The sequence below is a fragment of the Peromyscus maniculatus genome, chromosome 6 (genome assembly GCF_049852395.1).
Source record: "Peromyscus maniculatus bairdii isolate BWxNUB_F1_BW_parent chromosome 6, HU_Pman_BW_mat_3.1, whole genome shotgun sequence".
In the NCBI taxonomy this organism is placed as follows: domain Eukaryota; kingdom Metazoa; phylum Chordata; class Mammalia; order Rodentia; family Cricetidae; genus Peromyscus; species Peromyscus maniculatus.
Genome location: NC_134857.1, coordinates 111,161,743 through 111,178,035, shown reverse-complemented (window position 1 = coordinate 111,178,035; position 16,293 = coordinate 111,161,743). Strand labels below are relative to the sequence as shown.

General features: G+C 45.0%; 1 protein-coding gene across 5 annotated transcripts in view; it reads left to right on the top strand.

The window, feature by feature from the left end:
• The window catches only part of Sgms2 (sphingomyelin synthase 2), an 86,937-nt gene that overhangs the window by 1,160 nt on the left and 69,484 nt on the right, over positions 1 to 16,293 (top strand). Inside the window, exon 1 of one of the 5 annotated variants that reach the window (XM_076574994.1) lies at positions 241 to 519. The exons of 3 other annotated variants lie outside the window; for them this stretch is intronic. The gene's annotated coding sequence lies outside the window, so the exon portion shown is untranslated. Of the gene's footprint in view, positions 1 to 240; positions 520 to 753; positions 773 to 16,293 lie in introns of those variants that run through there. One more of the 5 variants, XM_076574999.1, reaches the window with a different exon arrangement.

Here is a 16,293-nt window from a genome sequence, read left to right as displayed (position 1 = left end):
CTCGTCAGTGGGTTCACGTGGACTTTGAATCTTACTTTAACTGTTCCGTTCTTTGGTTTTCACTCCTAGCTTCATCTACTAACCCCGAACCCTCGGTTACATTGACCATCCGGAACCTGTAAAATGAGATTAGGACTACTTCAAACAGTAACGAGTATTAAATAAGGATTAATGAGGTTAGTGATTGAGGATGCAGGCACAAAAGTCGGATCATAAACGTCCTCTCCAAAGCAGACTCCACTAGCTCTAACTGTTGACTTGTAAATAATGGCAAGTTCCAGGTGGCTTAGGTAAACGCCAGTTTCCCTCTGAGGAACCTGTCGGGCCCGGGTTAGCACGTGAAATGCTGTGTCTCCTCCCTTGGAGTAGGAAGGGAGGTTTTCAGGAAGTCAAATGTTTCAGGGTGGATACCTAAGAAGGTTTTGTCCCCACCTCTGTTGTGAGAGCTAGTAAGTAGTTTAAGAGCCGTCAAAGCCGCCGGGCAGACAGAATGAGACGCCTGGACTTTGCAGGAAGAAGGTATTTGTAAAGAACTCTCTAGCATTTCTTTCTTTCTTAATAAGAAGCAAGCAAAATTCGTTTTTTGTTTGTTTTGTTTATAGCCCACTTCCTTGGTCCACTGATGGTCTTATTTCATACTGCTCTCCCAGCTGAAGTTTTTGGTTTGTTGTTGTTTTTTTAAAGCAAGTTAATATTTAATTTGCTGTTGTTAGTTTCATTTTTAAATCAAGCTGGTTGACCTCTGAACCTGTAGAGAAACTCAGGAACACCTGTAAGTAGGCTGTTTGACTGTGTTCGGAGTTTCTTTTTCCCAGAGCTTAGTAAAAGCCCTAGGAGGTATTTGGAAGGATCTGAAATGTTTGCTCTGAAATCTATAACACTGAGGCTGGGGAGGGGGCTGTGGCCATGGGGAAGCAGAAGACCAAGGTGGTTGCCAGGCCGTGGGCCCGCTCCGCTACTCTGAGAGTCACACTCTCACGTTCTGGGGGACTTCAAACAAACTATACAGAAATTGCCTTGCATTTGTTAAAATAGACAGTGACATACAGATTGTGACCTTTTTCTGAAGTGATACCTTGAGGCTGTATTTGGAGGGAAAAGGAGGGAGGGGAGGAGAAGGGAGGGAGGAGGAAGGGAGAGAGAGTGTGTATGTAAAGAGTCAGTCTTACTGTGTAGGGCTACCTGGCCTTGAGATCCTCCTGCCTCAGTCTCCTCAGTGCTGGGATTTCAGGTATGCACTGCCATGCCCTCTGCCCCCCCCCAAAAAAAAACAATTCCTAAGAATTCTGGACTAAAGAAAGAGAAGCTTTCTTTCATCTTCTGGTGGGATCAAATCCTGAACTACTGGTATCGGGTAGTCATTCAACTCATATTTATTAAGTCATTCAGCTTAATATATGCCACCACTGGTATATATAACAATGCTGAGATCATGGAGATTCTGTTACTGCCTTGTGACTTAGTCCAGTAGACTACAACCCAAGTATTATGGGGTCAAAAAGCAGGAGGGTTGGGGGCCGGGAGGAAGCAAGAAATGACTGAGCACTGCTGGGCTGCCTTCCTCGTGGCCTTCTGATGGTTCTTGAGTTGGGTTGCTACATTCTCGTGTGGCTGAGCTACTATGCAGATATCTTGCTTTACCTAATAAAAGTAGTATTGACAAATTAATTTAAATAATGTAAAATAATTTTAAAAAGGAAATATGAAGGGTAAGTTAGCTCAGCCAAGATATATCCCCTCACCCCCTTATTTTTTTTGTTTTTTCGAGACAGGGTTTCTCTGTAGCTTTGGAGCCTGTCCTGTGCTGAACACCAGGCTGGCCTTGAACTTACAGAGAGAGATCTGCCTGCCTCTGCCTCCCAAGTGCTGGGATCAAAGGCATGCGAAACCACCTGGTTGATTTATTTCTTTTTAACAAAGCCCTAAAGTAGAGCTTTAAAAGGATTGCCATTGTGTCTCAATTTCCCCACATCCTGTTTTCCCTCATATTAGAAGTAATGTTAAATATTTAGAAAAATGGGCAGAATAAACCTATCACCCTGCAAACCACTTACCACTGTGCCTTCCTGTGTTTTACGGTGTGCATGTGTAACAGCAAGTGTTAATGTGCATTGAGATGAGCTGATTTCGGTAACTGCTCCCCACTACAGCCTTGTGAGGTGGTACTCTTGTGTATGCGTGTTTTGCTTGCGTGAATGTCTGGGCACCGCATGTATGCGGTGCCCATGGAGGCCAGAAGAGGAAGAAGGATCCCCTAGAATTTAGAGTTACAGATGGTTGTGAACCTTCCTTCATGTGGTTGCTGGGAAGCAAACCCGGGCCCTCTGGAAGAGCAGCCAGTGCTCTTAACCTCTGAGCTGCCTCTCCAGCCCCAAGGTAGACATTCTTTAACCTTGTATTAGGGGAAAAGGGTTCTGTAGCAGTTACTTAACTTCCCAAAGTTGCACAACTGGAAAGCTATTCTCTACAAAACTAGGTTTATTTTCTACAGATTTTAACTTTCCCCCCAAACTCGGTTATAAACATCTCTTATGTCACTGAAAAATCCTCATATAACAGATGTCTTTTTTAGTTTTCTGAACCAATCTCCTATTGTGGGACACCAAGTATGTTTCCAGTTTTCACTGTTTCTAAAGATTTCTTTTTAATTACGTGTATGTATGTGGGTCTGTGTGGGTGTATATGCACATGAGTACTGATGCCCTCTGGCCAAAGGCATCAAATCCCCCTGGAGCTAGAGTTGGTTGTGAGCCTCCCAATGTGGGTGCTAGCAATCACACTTTGTATACCTACTCTTAACTGCTGAATCCCACGTTTTCACTATTTTTTTAGAAGCTTTGCATTAAACACTGATATATAACATGGTTATTTTTCAGTTGCTTTGCTTTTTAAAAAGTGAAATCTATTTAACTTAACTGTTTTCTCAAAAGGCCATTTTTGGAATTAGAAAAATGTTCTGTTGTTTATTTTTGAATCTTTGCTGAAGATCAAACCCAAGGGCTTACAACATGCGAGGCATGTGCTTTTATTATCAACATGCATCCCTAGTCCCTCTCCTTTCTTTTAAATCTCCCTTGCATGTTCCTCAACGCTATGGGCTTGAGGATCAGCCTTGGCTGAGCTGCCCAGCAGGGTACTGGTTCTTTACTCTGGGGATTATCTGACTAAAAGAGAACATTCCAGCTTTCTGAAAGAACTGTCTGTGTTTTTATTATTAGTCATGAAGCTAACCCTATTTTTTAAGGAAACAGAGCAGGGAAGAACCGTGTTAATTTTGTCAGGCAGCTCTGAAAAAGAAATTTCATTTCTGCAGTCACACCATCAGTACCAGTGAGATAACAGTAAATATTTTCAGATAGTGTATTTATATTATTATAATTAGTATATTAGCTTTAGGATAAATTGCATCAATTTTTTTTTAATCTATCTGTCTGTCTATCCATCCATCCATCTATTTATTTATATTTTTGAGACAGGGTTTCACTATGTAGCTCTGGGTGTTCTAGAACTCACTATGTAGCCCAGGTGGCCCTTCAACTCAGAGATCCACCTACCTCTGCTTCCTGAGTGCTGGGATTAAGTAGGTCACTTTTTCAAAAAGTTGGTGTGTCGTCCGTATGACATTGTCAGGTTGATTTAATGAAAATGCAAGACATGTCCATTGTTTTCGTTGAGTACAGTACAGTTCTTCGTATAAAGGTTCTCGAGTTTTACAAGTGTGCCAGGCCTTATTTGCTACTGAGTCAAGTTTTCAATGGTTGCCTTGGGCTTCTGTTTTTATTTCTAATTCTGCTTACTATAAACCTATGTTAGCTGGGCATGGTGGTACACATTCTTAGTCCCAGCTGTGAGTTCAAGGCAAGCCCTGCCTTCATAGTGAGTGCCAGGTTAACTTTGGCTACATAGTGAAACCCTGTCTCAAAAAAAAAATATTAGTTGATTTATCCGTATGGTTTTGTAAAGCATATTAAGATGTAAGGAGTGTGGAATTCAGCTTCTTTTAGATACCTAATTCAGTTCAGTTCAGTAAATACTTTCTACTGTGGCCTGTGAGTCAAAGGAAACTGTGAAGGGACAATAAATAGATTTCAAGTGCAAATGGGATGCTGATGTGGGGGTTTTCCTTTGCCCAACCTTTGCTTATCACAGCTTGAAATGTAGCCTTCTAATTTGTTTATATGAGTTGGATTTAAATTGATATCACATAATTTTTTATGCCAAAACTTTATGCACATTCTTTCTTTTAAAGACTTATTTTTATTTTTCCCTGTGTATGTGTCAGATCCCCTGGAGCTAGAGTTACGGGCAGTCGTATGTCACTCATTATGGGTGCTGGGAATTGAACTCGGGTCTTGGAAAAGAAGCAAGTACTCTTTTTTTTTCAGTTTTTGTTTTATTTTATTTCACAATACCATTCAGTTCTACACATCAGCCATGGGTTCCCCTATTCTCCCCCCTCCACCCCCTCCCCTTCCCCCCAGCCCACCCCCCAATTCCCACCTCCTCCAGGGCAAAGCCTCCCCCGAGGACTGAGATCAACCTGGTAGACTCAGTCCAGGCAGGTCCAGCCCCTTCCTCCCAGACTGAGCCAAGTGTCCCTGCATAAGCTCCAGGTTTCAAACAGCCAACTCATGCAATGAGCACAGGACTTGGTCCCACTGCCTAGTTGCTTCCCAAACAGATCAAGCCAATCAACTGTCACACCTATTCAGAGGGCCTGATCCAGCTGAGGCCCCTCAGCCTTTGGTTCATAGTTCATGTGTTTCCATTCATTTGGCTATTTTTTTCAATAATTAAGTAAAACCGAAATTTACTATAAGCCACAGTCATCCTGGGGACCTCCATGCTATATATATAGCCTCCATGGTTCTATGGGTTGTGGTCTGATTGTTCTTTATTTTATATCTAGAATCCACTTATGAGTAAGTATATACCATGACTCTCTTTTTGGGTTTGGGTTACCTCACTCAGGATGATTTTTTCTAGTTCCATCCATTTGCCTGCAAATTTCATGCTTTCATTGTTTTTCTCTGCTGAGTTGTGTATATGTACCACATTTTTTTCATCCATTCTTCCGTTGACGGACATCTAGGTTGTTTGCAGGTTCTGGCTATTACAAATAGTGCTGCTATGAACATAGCTGAGCATGTATCTTTATGGTATGAATCAGCATTCCTTGGGTATATGCCCAAGAGTGGGATGGCTGGGTCTTGAGGTAGTTCGATTCCTAATTTTCTGAGAAACCGCCATACTGATTTCCACAGTGGTTGTACAAATTTACATTCCCACCAACAGTGGAGGAGTGTTCCCTTTGCTCCACATCCTCTCCAACATTGGCTGTCATTGGTGTTTTTGATCATAGCCGTTCTGACAGGTGTAAGGTGGTATCTCAGAGTCGTTTTGATTTGCATTTCTCTGATGATTAAGGATGTTGAGCATTTCTTTAAATGTCTTTCAGCCATTTGTAGTTCTTGTTTTGTGAATTCTCTGTTTAGCTCTTTAGCCTGTTTTTTAATTGGACTGTTCAGTATTTTGATGTCTAGTTTCTTGAGTTCTTTATATACTGTGGAGATCAATCCTCTGTCAGTTGTCGGGTTGGTGAAGATCTTTTCCCATTCTGTTGGCTGTCTTTTTGTCTTATTGACTGTGTCTTTTGCCCTGCAAAAGCTTCTCAATTTTGAGAGGTCCCATTTATTAATGGTTGTGCTCAGGGTCTGTGCTGTCGGTGTTTTATTTAGGAAATGGTCTCAAGTGCCAATGCGTTCAAGAGTGCTTCCTACTTTCTTTTCTATTAAGTTTAGTATAACTGGATTTATGTTCAGGTTTTTGATCCACTTGGACTTGAGTTTTGTGCATGGTGACAGATATGGATCTATTTGTAATCTTTTACATATTGACATCCAGTTATGCCAGCACCATTTGTTGAAGATGCTTTCTTTTTTCCATTGTATAGTTTTGGCTCCTTTGTCAAAAACCAGGTGTTCATATGTGCATGGATTAATGTCAGGGTCTTCAATTGATTCCATTGGTCCGTATGTCGGTTTTTATACCAGCACCAAGCTGTTTTTATTACTATAGCTCTATAGTAGAGTTTGAGGTCAGGGATGGTAAAGAAAGAAATTGAAGAAGCAAGTACTCTTAACCACTGAGCCTCGTCTTTGAATCCCATCTTTGTACGCATTCTCTATTTTATTGTGGTTTTTGTTTGTTTTGAGACAGGGTTTCTCTGTGTAGTGCTGCCTGCCCTGGAACTCACTCTGTAAACCAGGCTGACCTTGAACTCAGATTTTCCTGCCTCTGCCTCCTGAGTACTAGGATTAAAGGTGTGTGCCTCCATCACCTGACCAAGATAAGTAGACATGTAAAGAATGACAAGAATTAAAATTCTTACGAAACCTTTTCTATGTACTGAAGGGGAGAGATAGCCTTGAGGTGGGGAACAGGAGAAAGGAGAGATGGTATTGTGCCAAAGGCAGGTTCTCATCCCTCCTTAGGGTAGTACCCCGCCCCAGCCTGCTGGAGTCTCCTCTTCCTATTGGGCCTGTATTCTTCTGTGATCCTTCGGGCCTGGTCTAGCAGAGGGAAGATGGGATCACAGAGTTCTCCTGCTCCGTCTACTACAGAGAACCATGCTGGGAAGCCAGCTGTTGACAGGGTGCCTTCACGCCACCTCGACGTCGGAAAGACTTCAGTGGTTGTAAAGGACTGCCTTAGTTGTTTGTCTGATCTAAGGCTGACAGATGTGAGAGGAAGAGCTTCCTTGAGGGGTAGGGAAGAGAGTCGAAAGTAGAAAAAGCGGTCTCAAGTCGTGGACCATTAATCAGCTGTGTTGCCACAGCGGCCAGTCCCCAGAAAGAAGTGGGGGCCTACCAAGGAGATGCACATTAGTTAAGTGTGGAGTCTTGGAAAAAGAGAGGCCAAGGAATTGTGTTGGCTGCAAGCCTTGCCACCCGGAAGACAGAGATGCCATGGCAAAACGGAGCAGGTTAAATAATAGCAGATACTGAAGTACTACTGAGATCCCCTGAAGTGGTATTGTGTCTTCAGATAATCCTACAAAATAGAAGTTGCCATCTCTGCTCTGGAAGTGGAGGAGCCGGGCAATTTAGCAAGACTCAGGAACCAAAAGCTGCAGAGACAGGGGAGTGGAAGGAGCAGGGATTTGAAGGCAGCCCTGCCCCCACCCCCATGGGCTTCTGGGTCTGCTCCCGGCTTCCTGTCATCTCTTCAGGAGCTTCAGAGATGTGTTGGGTTTAGGGAACCATATTCTGACAAAGGACTGTTACCCATAACCTCCTAGAATGGTTCTCCGCTCTCAGTGCCTAAGGCCATGAAGCTGTGCCCAAAGTGAGCCCAGCTAGGCTTTGGCTGGCAGACAGGAGTGTGTTTCAGTGTAACCCTGCTTGCTGCTGGTAACTTTAAAGAACGCCCTCCACTTCCTGGCTGTGAAATGGGAATGAAATAGTATTTATGTCAGAGGGTAATCATGTGAATTATGTGACCCAATGTGTATAGAAGCCATTTGAGGAACGCATGCTTGCTGTTCTTTTCTTTTTCATTCTTTCTTTTTTATATAGAAACTACATTTCTAATTTAAACAGAGGTTTCAATCCTATTGCCTCAAAAATTGCATGTCTCTCACCAAGGTAGCTCGAGTCTTCAGTGACATAGCTTGTCTGATGAGTTGGTGGAGTCTGAGTCCAACTCCCCACTGTCCCATCCCCTTTGGTGTTAAAGCATGATGAATGATGGGCAGGTGCACCTTGGTTGAATGGAAGTGCTTCTGTGGATGCTGGGACAGCTGTGAAGCGAAGTCACAATATGCCTGTCCTCCCCTGCCGATATGCAGATGGGGGAATCAGTGTCTATCACAGCTGGTGCCGGCCCCTCTCAGAGCATGGCCTTCTGGGAAATGCTGTACCATGGGCACCACTGTCCCTGAAGCTGCAAGGCCGTTAAGAATCACAAACCCTACTGTCCTCGAGATGCTGTGCGTCTTTCTCTAGGAGGCCGGAGACAGCTGTTCAACAGCTGCCCTACTGTCTTCTGTGAGTTTCATTTGCTCAGCAGGTTCTTTCACCATCCTGGTGGACTGCCCCTGTTCTAGCAAGCTTGATTGCAACCCAGGGTGGTGTTTTGGTTAAAGTAGTACATTTCCCAGAGAATGGAGATTGGCGAGTTATAAGCAACAATCAGGAACATTTAAAATTGAACAAAAATGTAAAGTTCTTACGAGGTCCCAGGGTTTGTTCTCAGTCCTTAGAACTGTTGTTCATTGACTCCTAAAGCAAGTCAGTATGATTATTTTTTCATCATTTCATTTCACACGTGTGTGCATGGTCTATGTGTGTGTGTGTGTGTGTGTGTGTGTGTGTGTGTAGCTCAGAGGACAACTGTGTGGAGTCAGTTATTTCCTCTCACCTTTATGTGGGTTCCAGAAATCAAACTCAGTCATCATGGCTGAGCTATCCCGAGGCATCCTGGATCATCTAGATATACAGTTTTATCACAGGAGCTTGTGAGCTCACAGGAGAAGCAGATTAGAACAAGGTAGTTGGCACCATTAGAACAATTTCAGTGGCCACAGCTGGCCTTAAAAGTGGAAGGAGACCAGGAGTCAAGAACACATACCGTCTATAAAAGTTTTATTCAGCAAAGAAATGGGCATCCCTCCCACCCCATGCCTCCACTCCGGAGGCAGATAGCCCTGCTTGTACCTTGGCTGTAGCTCATTGAGACATCTCATCTCCAGGATGCCCAAGAAAGAGATGTAATGTCTTAAGCCATTAAATGCATTGTAACTTGTGTGGGCAGCAATGGGAAGCTATTGCAGAACGACTCCAAAAGATTGCTTTTTATTTTTTCTTTAAGATGTATTTGTTTTACTTTATGTGTATCTGTGTTTGGCTTGCATGTATGCCTGCACCATATGTGTGCATGGCAGAAGAGGGTGTCAGATCTCCTGGAACTGGAGTTAGGATTGGGTGCTGGGAATTGAACCCAGGTCCTCAGCAAGACGTGCTCTTAACTGCTGAGCCATCTCTCCAGCCCCTAGACTGCTGTTTGACTCCATTCAGTCTCCTGAAGGAGCTGCAGCAGTTTATGTCATGGGGCCGAAGGCAGGCTCAGTGGAAGAGTACTCCCTTAGAACCTTCAATCTCCAGTACTACAAAAATACATAAATAAAATAAGTAAGTGATATTATCTTGGGAATTGTCCTGACTTAAATAAAATTGCATCTGGGAGGTGGTGGCACACACCTTTAATCCCAGCACTTGGGAGGCAGAGGCAGGCAGATCTCTGTGAGTTCAAGGCTAGCCTGGTCTACAGCACGAGTTCCAGGACAGGCTCCAAAGCTGCACAGAGAAACCCTGTCTCGCGGGGGAAAAAAGAAGAAGGAAAATTGCTGGACATGGTGGTATATGCCAGCACTGGGGAGGCAGGGCCAGGTGGATGTCTATGACTTTGAGGCCAGCCTAGACCACATAGGGAGTTCCAGGCCAACTTGAGCTACAGAGTAAGACCATGTCTCAAAAACAAAAACAAACAAAAAAGACAGGGATAGCATAGGACTCGGGTAATTTCTAAGACAGAGCTATAAAAGCAGTTTTGCTAAGAGGAAAGAAACTGGATAATACAGAAATATAAAAAAAAAAAATTGTGGACTTGAGAACCACAGAGATAGATCTTTCTATATTTTTGGTTCTTTTCTATGTATGCACATGCTGGGCGTGGGGTGGGGGTAGCAAGCAGAGGTCCCTGTTGGTGCCTGCACTCACTGTTCACTGTGTTTTCTGAGACAAGGGAGGCATCTCTCTCTCGCTGATCCTGAAGCTCACCAGTTTGGCTAGGTTCTCAACCCGCAAGCCCGGAGATCTTGTCTTTTCTGCTTTCTTGGCCCTGGGATCCCAAGTGCACGCTCCCGGGCCAGGCTTTCTTAATGCAAATGCTGGGGGTTGTAACTGAGCCATTTTTGTAACCTGCTACGTTTTCAGGTCTATCAAATACATTCTCATTAAATTTAGAGTCACTGTCAGTTTAGGGTATGTGTGTGTGTTCATGTGCATAAAAGATGAGGTGATTTGGGGGAAATCTTTATCATAGAGAGGGATGTTTTGGTCTGTTCTCTAAAACACCTTTGTTGAATTTTCTCAGCCTTTACTGTTTAGTTCAGAGACAGCTTGCCCTGCTTAGGGGTTTAGAGCCCGTAGGAAGTCTTGGTTAATAGTTTGCTTCTTCCTGGGACTAGCCCTAGGGTTAGGTTTCCTTTGCTATAATGAAATGCACAGTCTAATCCGTTTATAAAGAGCGAAGGTTTGCTTTGGCTTCCCATTTCAGAGGTCTCACTTTGGGAGGACCCGTTGCTTTAGGCTGGTGGTGTTGAGGCACTCTGTGGTAGAGGATGTAGAAATCAGCAACTCACTTCATGGTCAGGAATCGTGGAGGTGGGGCTGCTGTCTTTACGGCCCCGTCCAGATCCTGCTGACAGTAACTCCAGGGGCTCCTCACTGGACCTCACCCCAAGAAACTTCCACTGCTCCCCTGGAGCACCGCTGTGGAATCCAAGCCTTAACACAGGGACCTTTGGGAAGCATTCAGTACCCACCATAGCAGAATGAGGCTATCTTTAGACATAGAAGAAACTAACTTTTATAGTTTCTTGACTTGATCTAGGTAGGCATTGGATGGGTGGCTGTTCTGTCTCCTGTCATTGATAAATGAAAAGATTGATATGATACTATCACTTTTTTTTTTTTTTTTGAGACAAAGTCTCACTTACGCAGCCCTGGCACTCAGCCTGGAACTCACTACGTAGACTAGGGTAGTTTCAAATTCAGAACCATTCACCTGCCTCCTGAGTATTGAAATTAAAGGCATGCACCGCCATGCCCACCTGGGCATCTCTTATTAAGTTGACTTTTACTATTTCTTCTGGATGAACCGCTGCAATCAGTTGTGTCCAGGCTTGCAAAAACCAGACCCTAGACCAGGGTAGTGACTGCCCCCTGGGTGTAGCACAAGAACCCAGGGCTGGCCAATGGAAATAGACCGTGAGCCCGCCACAGTGGCCACGCATGCGGCTCAACTGTCCCAACAGCCACAGTATGAAAAGTAAGAGGAAACTGGTGAAATTAATTTGAACAGCCTTTTATATATAACCCAGTATGTCAAAATATAACATTATCCATTATGGTCAGTCTAAAAGTTTTTGCAGTTTTTACATTTTCCCCAACTCTTTGAAGTGTGGTGTATACTCTACACTCATACCGAGTTGCCTGAAGGTCAAGTATGCAATATTAACTTGGGTCTAACAGCTGCTGTACTGTGCAAGGCAGCTGAATTCAGCTCACCTTAGGGAGTCTGCCTGCATCTACAAATAACCTAAATACTTGTTGTCTTGTCTCTTTTATGTTGGCGAACAAACTACCTGGGACCTAAGCACTTCAAGGGAGTTTTTTTTTTAATAGCTCACGGCTTCAGAGGTCCAAGAGGATAGGAATATTTCTGTCCCTCTCCCGTCTTTGAGTCAGGACCTCACTATGTGGCCCAGGATGGCCTTGAACATAAAGTGCTTTTGGGTTAGTCTCCCAAGCACTGGGCTTTACAGATACTTGCCACCTCATGTGATAGAATATTTTATTTTTATTGAATTATATCAGCTACTCAGTGAGTCTTACAGAAAGCTGGGTTTGGTCTCTTGTTAATGTGACTGACTGGCCAAGTGTACACTGAAATGACCCCATAGGACGGAACCATATGAAATTCCTCAACTCACCTGGCAGTTGACTGTCGCTCTGGCCTTCCCCTGTTTATAGTTGTAATTGTGTCTCCGGGCCTATCGTGACAGTTGGGGAAGCACAGCCACATTAGAATATGGACCAGAGAAATCATTGCTTGATATCGAATGTTGGTCTACCCGGAAGTGCTAAGATGAGGAGGTAAGACGTGGCATAGTGGAGCTTGAGAGTGGAGGTGGGAGTAACTAAGGATTCACTCGCTGCTCTCACTTGGTTCTCAGGAGAAATTGCCTGGGATTCATAAGTGTTTGGAGTGTAGTGACTAAGAATAGCCCTCTTCAGTTCCTTCTAAAGTTGATGCCTTGTACACCATCTTTTGAGTACCTGCTCTATGTGCTGGATCTCCCCCTGTGGCTTTCCATATGCTAGGCAAGTGCTCTACCACTGAGCGAGATCCCCAGCCTTTTTAATTCCTTAGGCTCTCACTAACTCAAGATTGTCGTGTCTCAGTCCCGGGACTGCAGGTGTGCCCCTCATGCCCAGCTTTAAGCGTCTTTCTCCATCCCGGGATGCAGCAGGGAGCGGGAGTCAAGATTTCTCCTCGAATGCAGAGTCTGTGTGTGTGTTGAGAAGCCAGGTTCTCAGAGGGATCGACAGGGCGATAAGCAAGTGAAGCTGATGAGAAAAGCCACTTAGATTTGGACTGGTTCTCCGAAGGAATTAGAGAGCCGTGGAGAGGCCTGTGCCTGCAACTGGGACTGGGTTTGTCAGAAGAGGTCAGGATCTCAAGGCTCAGCAGAGGGCACCGTGCCCACCAGCCTGTGGAGTAGGGCAGGAGATGCAAGGGATAGGAGACCAGCTGTAGTATGTAAGGAGTGGGAGTTTGGGGAGAGAGAGAGACGGGGAGATGGAGAGAGAGATGGATGGATGGATGGCCAGCAGGTCTGCTAGTGGATAGGTCTTGCATTTTTGCTAAGAAGTAAGATAGTTGTTATTATTACTATTCCAAATGCCACGAGAAATCAACAGGAAGTACATAAGGGAAAAGGAATGATTGACTTATATTTGTGGCATAAGCCTCCTAGCTGCTGGCAGGGAGTGGCGTGAACTCCAATATGAAGCAACTGGAGCATTCTATGGAAAAAATGATGTGACTTGGAGTAGGGGATGGGATTGGAGACGGAAAATGACAGGTGAGTTTGTGAGGCGTGGGTGTGGTATATAAACACGAACTAGTAGGAGATTCTTCAGTGGGTGGGAGTGGTGTAATGGCTGGCATTTCTATTCGGTAATTAGCTAGTTTTAGTTGGCCATTCGTGGAGATTGATGTCAGTTGTGACTGAGACGTACTTAGGGCCGGAGTTGTCAACACAGGAGCAGCATGATGTGTAGCTTGAGTTTTTCTGCCTTGCCCACAGTCAGGACAAATCTTTGTCACCCGCCAGTCCCACAGCCGCTCAGACCCAACCAAGTAAACACAGAGACTTATATTGCTTACAAACTGTATGGCCGTGGCAGGCTTCTTGCTAACTGTGCTTATAGCTTAAATTAGTCCATTTCCATAAATCTATACCTTGCCACGTGGCTGGTGGCTTACCGGCATCTTCACATGCTGCTGGTCATGGCGGCGGCTGCAGTCAGTCCTTCTGCCTTCCTGTCCTTTTATTTCTCCTCTCTGTTAGTCCCGCCTATCCTTCCTGCCTAGCCACAGCCGATCAGGTTTTATTTATTGATCAATCAGAACAACTTGACATACAGACCATCCCCCAGCACAGCCAAGTGCAGACCATCTCAGACACCTGCACTCTGGCCCATGGTCCTAATCATCCTCTATGCGGACCTGCTGGGTAACGCCACAAAGAACCCAAGAAGGGCTCCCACAGGACATACAGAACATCCCACAGCAATGATGGTTGTAAGAATCACTTGGGGAGATTTCTGTGAACAGGGAACTCCTGACGCATAGCAATGTGAGTAGGTCAAGGTGGACGACAGAGTCACCAGGCAGGCAAGGGGCCGCCCAGGAAGGCCACATCGCAGATGCAGTTGACTGTTGAAGAGAGGGTGGCGTAATCAGCTGTGTTGTAAGTGGTAGGTGAGTTGAGTCAGATGGGAACAACCACCATCGGGTTTAGCAATGCGTGCGGTGGGTAGGGGTTATGGTAGAGCAGTTCGGGAGGCAGGATTTAAAACACAAATGCATTCACCTCCAGTATGCACAGTGGAAAACCTCTCTCTCTCTCTCTCTCGACTGCCTGGGTTATGGGTGCTCTTGTCCCAAAGCTTCTGGACCTTTCTGTCACTCTACTACCATATAGCAAATGCAGGGCCAGGCTGTACCCTCTCCCCTCGCTCTGGTGTTCTCCGTCTGGCCACCTGCCCCAAGTCGCCTCTGTCTTGCCTGGACTGAGGCTGTCTTTTGTCCAAGATGGCAGCTCTCTCGTCATCTCTTTCCAGTGTGTTTCATTCGCATCCTGCACTTGTGTGGGCATTTTCACTGGAACCTTATGAAAACCATCTGCCCATTCCAAAAGCCTCATCCCCCCACCTTCCTCTGTGTTCTGTGAGTGAGGTTATCTCTTAAGTCATTTGACACAATTCTTTTCTTTGGTATTTTCATCAGTCTTGCTATGTAGCCCAGGCTAGCTAGCCTCCACCTCCAAAATGCTGAGGTTACATTATTGGTGAAATTATTATGGCCACTCCACGTAGTTAAAAGGGAGGTTTATTTTGTGGGATAACTTACAAGTGAAGGGATAGTTTACAAGGTCTGGGAAAGGTGTGGCGCAGTCCAGCAGTGTTCTCTGGAGAACTCTGCTCGGTCTACCTCCAGCGTCCAGGGTCCAGGAACCAAGAGAACTGGCATCAGGATCCTGGGTCTTCAGCCCCGTCTTGTAGGTATGACTGTTACCAGAGCCTCAATGGGGGTTGGAACTTCCAGGTCAAAGCTGGAATGGCCACCCACTACATTACATATGTGAGCCACCATAACCAGAATTACCATTTTTGTTTGTTTTTTGAAACAGGGCCCCCCCTGTCGCCCAAGCTGGCTTTGAACCCCTGGTCCTCCTGTCTCTGCCTCCTGAATGCTGGGATTATAACCATTCACCACTCTGTACGGCTAGCCTCACCTTTTTTCAAAGGTTTATGCGTCCCAATATACTCGTAAGTACCTTGAGTCCGAGAAGGTCTGGGATTCACTGCCTGGGCAGGAGGTGACCACAGCATGTCACAAGCTTCTCTTTGGAAAGCCCCCTGTTTTTATTTTCTCTTTTGGTTGTTACTTTTCTCACCACTGATTTTTGTGTGGTATATTTGGGTTTTGTTGTTGTTGTTTGTTTGTTTTTTCCTTTCTGCCCAATTACCTTGTTTTTCTCTTCATTATCCTCCTTTGCAGCACCCCAATTATACTAGTTGCTATGGAGACAGTAAATGTACTCTAAGTGGATATTCCTTTAGGTAGAGAGATGGGGCGGGGAGGGGGGAACCTTGTTTTTCTGCAAATGTTTCCTAGTAACAGAAATAATTAACTTTACTTCAGACTAAGATATAGAAACAGCTGTGGGAGATTTGCTTGCTTTTTTATAAAAGACTGGCTTTTTTGTTGTTACTGTTTTGTTTTTCGAAACTGAATTTCTCTGTGTTAGCCCTGGCTGTCTTGGAACTCACTGTGTAGACCAGGCTAGCCTCAAACTCACAGAGATCCATCTGCCTTTGCTTCCAGAGTGCTGAGATTAAAGGTGTGCGCCAGGATGCCAGACTTGAATTTTATCTTTCAAATGATACACTGGAGAACCTCCTGCTCACTCTAGGGCATGGACTACTGTCCTCTCCCATACCCCACCCATCTCAATTTGCATGCTTTGGTTTTTATTAAAGCCTGTTCTTAGTAAACTCCAATTTTCCTCCATAAACGAAAGGACCCTTGGAACCTTGCTTTCACTGAAGTGTTACTTGTGGATGATCTAAAGGTTGAGCACATACTCGCGATGATAGCCGTGTTTGCATCCTAAGACACGTTTAATCGTTTCAACGTGGGGTTTCAAAGGAAGATATTCCCTTTAAAAGTCATTTGTCGTTGCCCCCCCCACCCCACCCCAAATTTTTAATTTAAGAGTATCCGCAAAGAGAGCCCAGCCCAGTCCTTTATTGCATCCAGGATTTAGCACACAGAGCCGTGGGGTGTGCCTTCCCCATTCATATAAGCTCTTCAGTGTTGCCCATCATCGCTCAGCCCTGGATTTGGAAGCAGAAGTGGAAAAGTGTGGTGTCGGTTTCGAGTTGCCATAGACACACTTGTCAACAGGAGCTGTTAGCCCAGGGTGTCATGGCAACAGGAGATTGGACGTGGAGCCCTGAGGCCAGTCCTCAGGTTAGCCTCCCTCTGTGGTTGCCTCGTGCCTGAGGAGGCTCCATGGTCTCCCGTCCTGAGGGCTAGGATTGCAGAGTAAATTCACTGTGCCCCAATGCTGCTTTTTAAAGGGCATTCAGGATAGCCGACTACGTTCCGTGTGTAATTTGTTGCTGTGAATGTGGTTCCTGGAAGCCACAAGAA